Source organism: Epinephelus fuscoguttatus, linkage group LG3 (genome assembly GCF_011397635.1).
Source record: "Epinephelus fuscoguttatus linkage group LG3, E.fuscoguttatus.final_Chr_v1".
NCBI classification, from domain to species: Eukaryota; Metazoa; Chordata; class Actinopteri; order Perciformes; family Serranidae; genus Epinephelus; species Epinephelus fuscoguttatus.
In genome coordinates this window covers 48,552,222-48,561,435 of record NC_064754.1, presented here as the reverse complement: position 1 = coordinate 48,561,435, position 9,214 = coordinate 48,552,222, and the positions used below count along the sequence as shown (strand labels likewise).

The 9,214-nt window shown below is 47.5% G+C and overlaps 1 long non-coding RNA gene across 1 annotated transcript; it reads right to left on the bottom strand.

Annotated features, from left to right (window-relative positions):
• Positions 1-205: 205 nt before the first annotated feature.
• Positions 206-8,762, bottom strand: LOC125886594 (uncharacterized). The gene is made up of 2 exons (XR_007449047.1): positions 7,997-8,762; positions 206-728 (listed from the first exon to the last, which is right to left on the bottom strand). It is a non-coding gene; the product is annotated as an uncharacterized LOC125886594 (long non-coding RNA).
• Between the last annotated feature and the right edge of the window lie 452 nt (positions 8,763-9,214).

The window sequence follows — 9,214 nt, the reverse complement described above, 5'->3', positions numbered from 1 at the left end:
CACCATACTTAGCTATGCAGGAGTCTGACGTTCCACTCCCTGGGGTGTCTCTCCTGGTTCGGTTTCGTGGTGGTTCTACGGCTTTGTCTCTGAGGGAAGACTCATAATACAACAGAGGTAAAACAATAACACAGGTTAACACAACAACTCCCAACACAAACCACTTATGGTGGCGTGGTTCTAATCCTAATAATTCTACTAATAATTTCATTTTTTTTTTTTTTTTTTTGCAAAAAGGTAAATATAAACGTGTAAAATATAAGAGTAAATATGGAGTGTAAATGTTCTGCAAGCGAGTCTTTCTTGTATCCTGGCTTTATATTACTCAAACGTACTCTGGGCAAAGTGTTGCTTCAGAGGAGCTTCAAACCTTCACATTGATCACAGGATATCTCTTCCGCACTTATGCTAAGCTAAATGAATAAATGTCGGTGTGAGTAAGCTGTGCGTGTGTTTTTTTTTTTTTTTTTTTTAAGCTTTAGTGTCTCTTATGTCCTCCAGTGTTCGGGCAGGTGTCTCTGCCACTGCACACTGACTCCAGTGATACCATGTGTCACCTTTTCCCTGTAGTTTGACGGCGTGGGACGTCCGTTCCACGACTTTGTAGGGACCAGTCCACCTAGGCTCTGACCACTTTCGTTTGATCACCTTGAGTAGGACCCACTCTGATGTTGGGGGGTCTTTCCCTTCTGCTCCCTCCCGAGCTGTGGTCACCTGTTTGGAGAAAGCTGACACCAATGCTGTTAGATGGTCCTAATAGGGTGTGTCTTGCTTAGGGCTTTCTATTTCTTCTGGAGTTTGGATCCGAGCTCCCGGTCCCGGGAACTGGTGTCCTGTTTTTAGTTCATATGGCGTGATCCCTGTCTATGCGTTCACCGAGCTCCTGATTGACATTAGTGCTAGGCGTAGAGCATCTACCCAGCTCATTTTAGTCTGAGCACAGATTTTGCCTATTTTTCCCTTAATAGACTGGTTCATCCTTTCCACCTTGCCCTGTGACTGAGGATGATAGACTGTGCCAAATGTGTGTTTTAGCCCCAATGCCTTCTCTACCTGCTGTAGGTCTTTGTTTTTAAAGTGAGTTCCGTTATCAGATCTGATTCGTTTGGGGAACCCGTGCCTGGGGATATATTGATTTATCAGAAATTTGATTACTGTTTTATCATCCTCTGATTTGGCAGGTATGGCTTCTGGCCAGCCGGTGTATGCATCCACCGCCACCAGAAGATACCTGTGCCCTCCCACTCTCTCTATCATATCTGTGTAGTCAATAATGACCTCTTGACCTGGGAGTTTGGGGAGAGGAAATTTCCCTTGGTGTGGTTTCACTGTGGGTCTGACATTATATTCTGTACATATTTTACATTCTCTGATGTGATTCTCAATCATGGCTGGCAGAAAAGGGTGCCACCAATGAGTGAGACCTCGCACCATTTGCACCTTTCCACAATGAGCCACCCCGTGAGCCTCCTGGAGGACTGATCTCATCAGCCCTGGGGGTAACACTGGTCTTCCGTCCGGAGACCTCCACACACCCTCTGTTCTCACTGCTCCTCTCTCTTTCCAGATTGTAAGCTCCTGTGGAGAAGCTTTCTGCTGCTCTGCTATTAACATATTTACATTACACGGTGGCAGGAGATCATGTACTGTGTTCTCTGTTTGTAGCATGATATACTGTGGACTATATCCTGCCTTTCTCTTGGCTGCCATGTCTGCAGCCTCATTCCCCTAGCGATAGCTGTCCCTGCTTTATCATGGCCCTTACACTTAATGACTGCTACCTGTGCTGGCTTCATCACTACCTCCTGTAGCCTCTTCATATCTTTTCGTGTTTAATGGGGTTTTGCTGCCGTTAGAAAACCCGATCTGATCCACTGTGTCATCTCCACATGGATTGCTCCTACAACATATGCAGAGTCTGTGTAGATGTTCACTCTCTTCCCTTCTGACCATTCTAATGCTGCAATCATTGCCTGGAGCTCAGCCAACTGTGAGGACTCTTTCCCTGTCACCCTTTCCGTGAGGACTTCCTCAAACCCTGTTTCTGTCTGTCTCACCACTGCATATGCTGCTTTCAGTCCTCAGTTGGATGCCTGAAACAGCATCCGTCTGTGAACAGTGTTTCCTCTGCGTTAGTCAGGGGCTTCGCCTGCAAATCTTCTCTCACCCTGGTGTCTTTCTGCACCTTTTCCTCACATCTGTGTGGCTCGCCCTCTCCCATGTTATCTGCCATGTTTACACCTTCATGTGTGAATGTTATGTGTGGTGCATTTAAGATCTTTTCCAGCCTCGTCTGTCTGAGTGATGTCATAGTAAATGCCGCTGAGTTTACATATGCCACTATGCTGTGCGTTGTTAGTACAGTCAGTGCGTGTCCCATCACTATGTGTGCTATTTTCTGCAAAATTTTTGCCACTCCTGCTGCATGTTGTGTGCACGGTGGGTGTCTATCCTCGGTTGGGTCTAAGGATATGCTTGCATACATCAGCACCTGTCTGCCTCCCCCTTTTTTCTGAAAAAGCACACCAGAGGTGGTGTGTGCCCTTTCAGAAACATCAAGAAAAAACGGTCGCTTGTAGTCCGGGATGGCTAGATGAGTAGCAGTAGAGAGTGCCTGTTTGAGGGAGATAAATGAGGTTTCAGCGTCAGTGGTCCACACCAGGGGAGCAGTAAGATTGCGCATGCCCTGTGTGTTAACCATGGCACGCAAAGGATAGGTTAGTTCACCATAAGAGGCCACATAGTGCTTGCTGTACCCTGTGAGGCCCAAAAATGACAACATGTCTTTCACGGTGTGTGGTTTTGGGTGATGCAGAATCGATTCTCTGTGTGTGACGGGACACGGCCGTGCCCTTAGCCGACACTATGCGACCCAGGAACGAGACCTGCTGCCTACAGCATTGTAGCTTGGTTTTAGAGACTTTGAACCCTGTGTGGTGTAGGCGTAGTAAGACAGAGCGTGTGGCCTCCAGGCAGGTGGAGGGATCGGGTGCGGCCAAGAGGATATCATCAACGTACTGGATTACCACAACCCCTTCTGGTAGTGACAATTCGGCCAGCTGCTGTTTGAGAACCTGATTGAAAAGACCAGGTGACAGGATAAAACCCTGTGGGACGCGGGTGTAACGTAGCTGTCTACCACGATGAGTGAATGAGAAAATGTCGCGAAGGGGCGACGAGAGGTAGGCAGAAAAAGGCGTTCGCAAGGTCTATACAAGAAAACCACTTATGTTCTGGCGACAAGCTAGACATGGCGGTGTATGGGTTTGGCACTGGTACTGTGGGTGTGGAGATTACTGCATTAATGCGTCTGAGATCATGCGCCATGCGATATTTGCCTGTATTCTGTTTCTCTACAGGAAGAATGGGTGTGTTCCAGCTGGAGTTTGAGGCCTCCAACACTCCAGCCTGTAACAGACCCTCGATAGTATCTGCAATACCAGCCTCAGCTGCTGGCTTGTGGCGATATTGATTCTGCCAAATCGGTGTCCAATCATTTAACTCAAATGTAATGGGGTGACCTGTGCACAGTAGCCACATCGGTGGGCCCAGAAGACCAGAGAGAGTCAGGAAGTGTGTGTAACATGTGTTCTGCGTCCGGAGGGTCAGTCTTTGCCTACCATGAAACCTCTCTATCTGTCGGTGTTCCAGGATCGCCTTGTCTGTAGCTCCCTGCCTGATGCGATATGCTTTCTCAGAGGGTGAGAAATCCACCTGAGGAATTTGAGTGCGGATCCAATCAGTGAGTTGCATTAGCCTCTTACACATAGGGCCCAAGTCTTTGGCCTGATGTTTTGCATGGATTGCCAGAGATATGTGAGGGGAGGCTTCTTCCTCCCCCTTATACCACTGTTGCTGTTCTGAAGCGAGGTCAACAGCTGCAGCCACTCACTATTGACCCACCAGTATACAGGACGACTGTATATCCCACCTGTGACCTTCAATTTCGTTATAAAATGCCTGCTGATACATCTCATCCCCTTTTCTATCATAATAAAGTGTTACATGGAAGGGATCAGGAGGAGGTGTGTAAGGATTTAATGACTGAACCCAAGGGCGCCATGACTGATAGAGCGCAAATCCCAGGAGTTGCTGTGGTGTTTGGCTCGAGGAGGCCCCAGTAGATATCTGCCCACTGTCCTTCAGCTGTGGGGGATGTGTCTGCAGATAACAACATTTGTGAAGATGAATGTACAGTTGACAATGAGCAGTTCACAGTGTATCCATTTGGGAACGTCACTATCAGTCCGTCCGGGCTGCACAGGATGGAGGCTCCACACTTTAATAACACATCTCTGCCCAAAGGTTAACAGGACATGCCATTGAGGAAACAAATGTGTGTGGAAATGTCTGATCTGCTTGGAGTATGGTAGTGGTGAGTGGTTTTGTGAGTGGCAGATTTTCTGATTGACCCGAGAACCCAGTTAATTCAACCGCTGATGATGACATGTGAGTAGCAGACACAGGGAGGTTTAATGTGGAATACCGTGCCCCCGTGTCCAACATGAAAGGCAGTTCTTGATTCAGTACTTTCAGTCGCAAGTAGGGGTCTGCCAGCCCCTCCCGCGTAGGGGTTCTTGGGCCCGTCAATATCCTTGGGAATCTTCCCAGGTCATCAGAGGATATTGACCCTGCGGGCGACAGTGGCATTGGGTGCTTGATGCACATAATCTTGATAACCTCCCCTGTGCGGTCCCTGATACCCGCCCCTGGGGTTCTGTTTCCGCCACCCGGGAGGTCCGAGCTGCCTGCCTCGCATCCTGTCCTCCAACCACTCGGGTCAGCATTACATGAGTGGGTCTGGTGTGGACAGCGTTCCCGCCAATGCAATGGGTCTCCACAAAGGAAGCACCCCCCATCAACCTGACCCCCTCTTGGGCCGCCACGTCTTCCCCCCCTGCCTCTGAATCTTCCTGTACCACCTCGGGAGCCGCTCCAATTGGGAGGGCGAGGGTCTACCCCCTCAGGGGTTGGAAAAAGATCGGGGGTAACTGTGGGTGATGGCTGAGGCTGCTGAATCATTTGATTGTTTGATTTTTTGTCTTTTTTCACATCGTTCGTTTTACGACGTGCATCCTCCAATTGAAGTTTGAGCAGCTGAACCTGTGCTGAGTCTGTGCTTTCCTTCTCTTCCGCCTGTTTAGCTCTGTGTTTTTTCATGTGGTGTGTGAGGTGTTTCTCCCACTGTTCAGTGGAACAGCCAGGAAGGTCAGGATTGTTCTCTAATGATTCTTTTACCTTCGTAGGCAGTCCCTCTAACACGGCCTTTCTGAACAGGGTGGTTTGTAGGTCACAAGACCCTGGGTGTACTCCAGCCACATCTACCCATGTGTTCTTACATCTGCTAAGGAATGTTGCGACGTTTTCGTCAGGTTCGATGTGAAACGTGAGCGTGTGCATGGCGCCAGATGGAATGGGAAACTGTTGTCGCATGGCCCGACCGATAGCAGTGGCATGTTGGGCGAATGGCTCTTTATCCGCTAAATTAACTGTTTTTGCCAACGTCTCAAGTGCAGTTAAATCCCAGCTGGAGAGCTGTTGTCCCAATAGCGCTCTCCAGTCCCCTAATGCTACTTTGTGACCCATGGTCTGTTTACAGAAACTCCATCCAGGGGCCTCCTCCCTCTAATGGCGGGGCATCTTATCCAGGATGCAGTGCATATCTGTAAAGGAGAAGGGTTGGTATACCTCTCCTCCTCCTGGGGTCTTTTCCAGGAGTGGCATGGCAAATGTTTTTGGCTTGTTCTTATTTTGTCGGAGATTATAAGGAGAATGTGGACAACCTGAACGTGAGCCCGCAGCACTGTGTGGCCTTTTGATTGACTTTATTATTCCTGTTAGTCTTACAGCCTTCGTACCTTGGTCACTCTCAGAGTCTGACCCTGACCATCCTTGACTTTCCTCATCCTCCATTTCCTCTATCTCAGAACACTCCTCTGGTTCTTCTTTCCTTTCCTTATTTCTCCTTTCTCTGTTGCTTCTATCTGACCTCTCTCTTTGTGCCCTCAACTGAAACACTGCCTCTGCTAGTGGCCTCGGCTCCTCCTCCGTTGCTTCCACGTTAGAGGTGCTGGAGGAAAGAGGGCCCTGTTTCATGCTTCTCTTACTGTCTCTGCTCTCTATGCTGCACACATCATCCTGCATGTCCCTACTCCTGTCTATAGATCTCAGAGTCTCCTGATACACATTCTGCGCTCCGCCACAATATTCATCACGTCCTGTTTCATTGCCTCCACCTGTACTATTCCCTGTCTTATTTCCTTCATCACTTCCTCTTTGGCCTTCACATACTCTCCTTCCCCTATCACATCTGTATTAAGCACACCGTCTTTAATCATCAACATTGGCATTTGCATATTCTTTCCTGAATATGGTGGGGGAATTGGAGGTGTGTGTGTTTGGGGTATCTCAGGATACAACCTATTAGAGGTGGGCTCTGGTGGGGGTGAGGCTGGATCCTTTGCAGGAGCAGACAGAGGTTGCTTATCTTTGTTTTGTTTTTGTGACTTTGGTCTGTGTTTTTCCAAGAGGCCCTGGCTGTAACTGCCATCTGATGGAGCAGAGCTCGTTTGCGCTCCTTCATTTCTTTTTGATGTTTCCATTTTCTCTTTATAAATTTAGGTTCGTTCTCCTTTTAGCGTGTTCTTCCAAATCATCTCTCGCCTTTAACTCTGCAGCCAGCAATTTCTTTGTAACATTTACTGCCTCCTCATCCCGAGGAAGCTCATTTTGGGCCTGTAATGCCTTCCATAAATCATCAAACTCCTTTCCTACAGCCTGTCTCTGCTTATCTATTACTCCTGACAATAACTGTTTCCTAATCTCCCGTACTGTGTTTTTACTAGGATGGGAGGACATCCACCTGCTCACGACAGTCCCTGTCAAATTCACCGTCCATGATGTCTCTCTGTCCCTCCTCTGTCCTTACTTATTTTACTCAGAGGGTACTACTCGTCACGATGTTAAAAAAAAAAAAAAACTTCACACAATTACAACAATACACACAATACTCAGCGCCACGTGACCGCTCTGCAGCGCAGTCTGCGCGGACTTATTTTCCCCTTTCTATCGCTGTGATTTCGCTGCTTAAGTTCCACCAATTGCAGGCCGACACATCCAAGCTTCTACACCACTCTCCTAGGAGGGTGCGGGATGCCTATGGCTCGCGACAATTGGCTTCTATCTTAAGGCAAAATTACACAGCTTCCTCTTTTCTTCCCCACAGAACGCGACCACCGCTCAGGCACGAAAGAGTTGGAATTCGAGTCACCTCTAATAGACTCTACACAACTCTTCCGCCCCGTAAAGATAGCTGGTTGTCGGTAAGCCACCCACAAAACAATATCCCCTAAAAGACTTATTTATTTACACTCCCAATATCAGGGTGGTTCTGCGGACCACTGAATAGATGTCTCAACATGAGCGATAGTATTCAGTGTTAGGGATCACATGGAAAACGCTCCCCTGCCCGCAGAACTCTGTAACCTCTTTTTTGTGTTGTAGCAATCTACACAAAGGTCTTTCAACCTCAGACAACCCGTGTCTTCAGACTATATTCTCAGCTGTCCAAGGGGCAACCTTATGGGTTCCCCCCCGAGCTTATCCACCTCAGGACACTTGTCTTTTTCTTTTTTAGAGATTAGATGGAAAACCTAATCTCAGGGTTTTTCACCCGACTATGTTTCGTATTTAGGAGTCAAATTTATGATTTGCTCCAGGGCCTTTCACCCGACTATGTTTCATGTTTAGGAGTCAAATTTATGATTTGCTCCAGGGCCTTTCACCCTGTCCTGTCGAGGTGTTGACTATGTTTCGTATTTAGGAGTCAAATTTATGATTTGCTCCAGGGCCTTTCACCCTGCCCCGGGGCTTTCACTTTTGTGTTTTGTTCTAACTTTATTCCTTTACATTTCAGACTAGGAGACTTTAGTACAATGACAACACAAGTTTTAGTGTTTCCAATTGCAGAACTTTGATAAAACAGGCGTCTGCTTACCTTCTTTTTAGGCCGCGGCAGGTGTTGTCACAATACTGCTGTCCTCCGCTGTTGAATGTCTTTTATCCCGTCACTTCTCCGGCTTCAAATCACGTCGGGGTCACCAATTGATGGACTGGGGGCTCATCCTACTCTCCAATGTGCTATGTGTGAGCTCAGTCCTGCATGTTCTTTAATGAAGCAATAGGAGAAGATATTCGGTCTCAGTTAATGTAGTTTATTAAGCAGTAAAGGAATAAAATTACAGAGCTCTGGGTCTCAACTTCAAGTCCCTGACGAACAACAAAGGTGTGTCAGTTCACGAAGTCTGACCTCCTGTCCTTTCCCTGACCCAGTATATTTGAGCGTAACAGAGTGTCATTGTGCACGCAAGGCGTTGTCCTCTTCTCATTGGCAGTTCCACTTCCTCCTTCACCACACCACGCCCCTGCCTCGTGTTAATCTGACTCCTTCCCGCTGACAGTGGGGGCGTGGTTCCTGTTTTGAAAGACAAGAGAACAACACAACTCCCTACACGTGCTGTACCTTACTATCTGTACATCACTTTCTATTATTTTTACCATATATGAAACTAATTATCTAAGCATTGCGGTATGTGCTCCTCAGATTTCATGTCTCTTCCTCTCCTGTACTTCTCCGCTTCTGCAAAGCAAACACATTCAGATCAGCTGAAATCATCTTAGTATTCTCATTGTTCACACATCTAAAACTTATATAGTGAAACACAACTGATAGTAAAATGCATAAAATCATTCTATTCCCAACAGTATGTATTAATACCTGGCAGTATACATGTGTGACAATAATCATATGTGTATAATAACAGTAGAAGTATGACTAATGACTAATGATGGCAGCAGCAGCAGCAGCAGGAGGCATCTGGCAGGACCATGGCAGCAGCACAACCACACACGTCACGCTGTCCAGGCACCGCTGCGATATGAGTTAATCTGAGAGACAGTGGAGCACAAAGGCTCCGGAGAAGAAGCCGAGTTAGTGACATCCAGAATGGCCGAGTTAGCAAGATGCAGTAATAGAAGATGAGAGTGAGAGAGAGAGAGAGAGAGAGAGAGAGAGAGAGAGAAGAAGAAGAAGAGAAGGTGCCCGGTGTATTATAGGGGGGTCCTCCGGCAGACTAGGCCTAAGTCAGCCTAACTAGGGGCTGGTACAGGGCAAGCCTGAGCCAGCCCTAACTATAAGCTTTATCAAAGAGGAAAG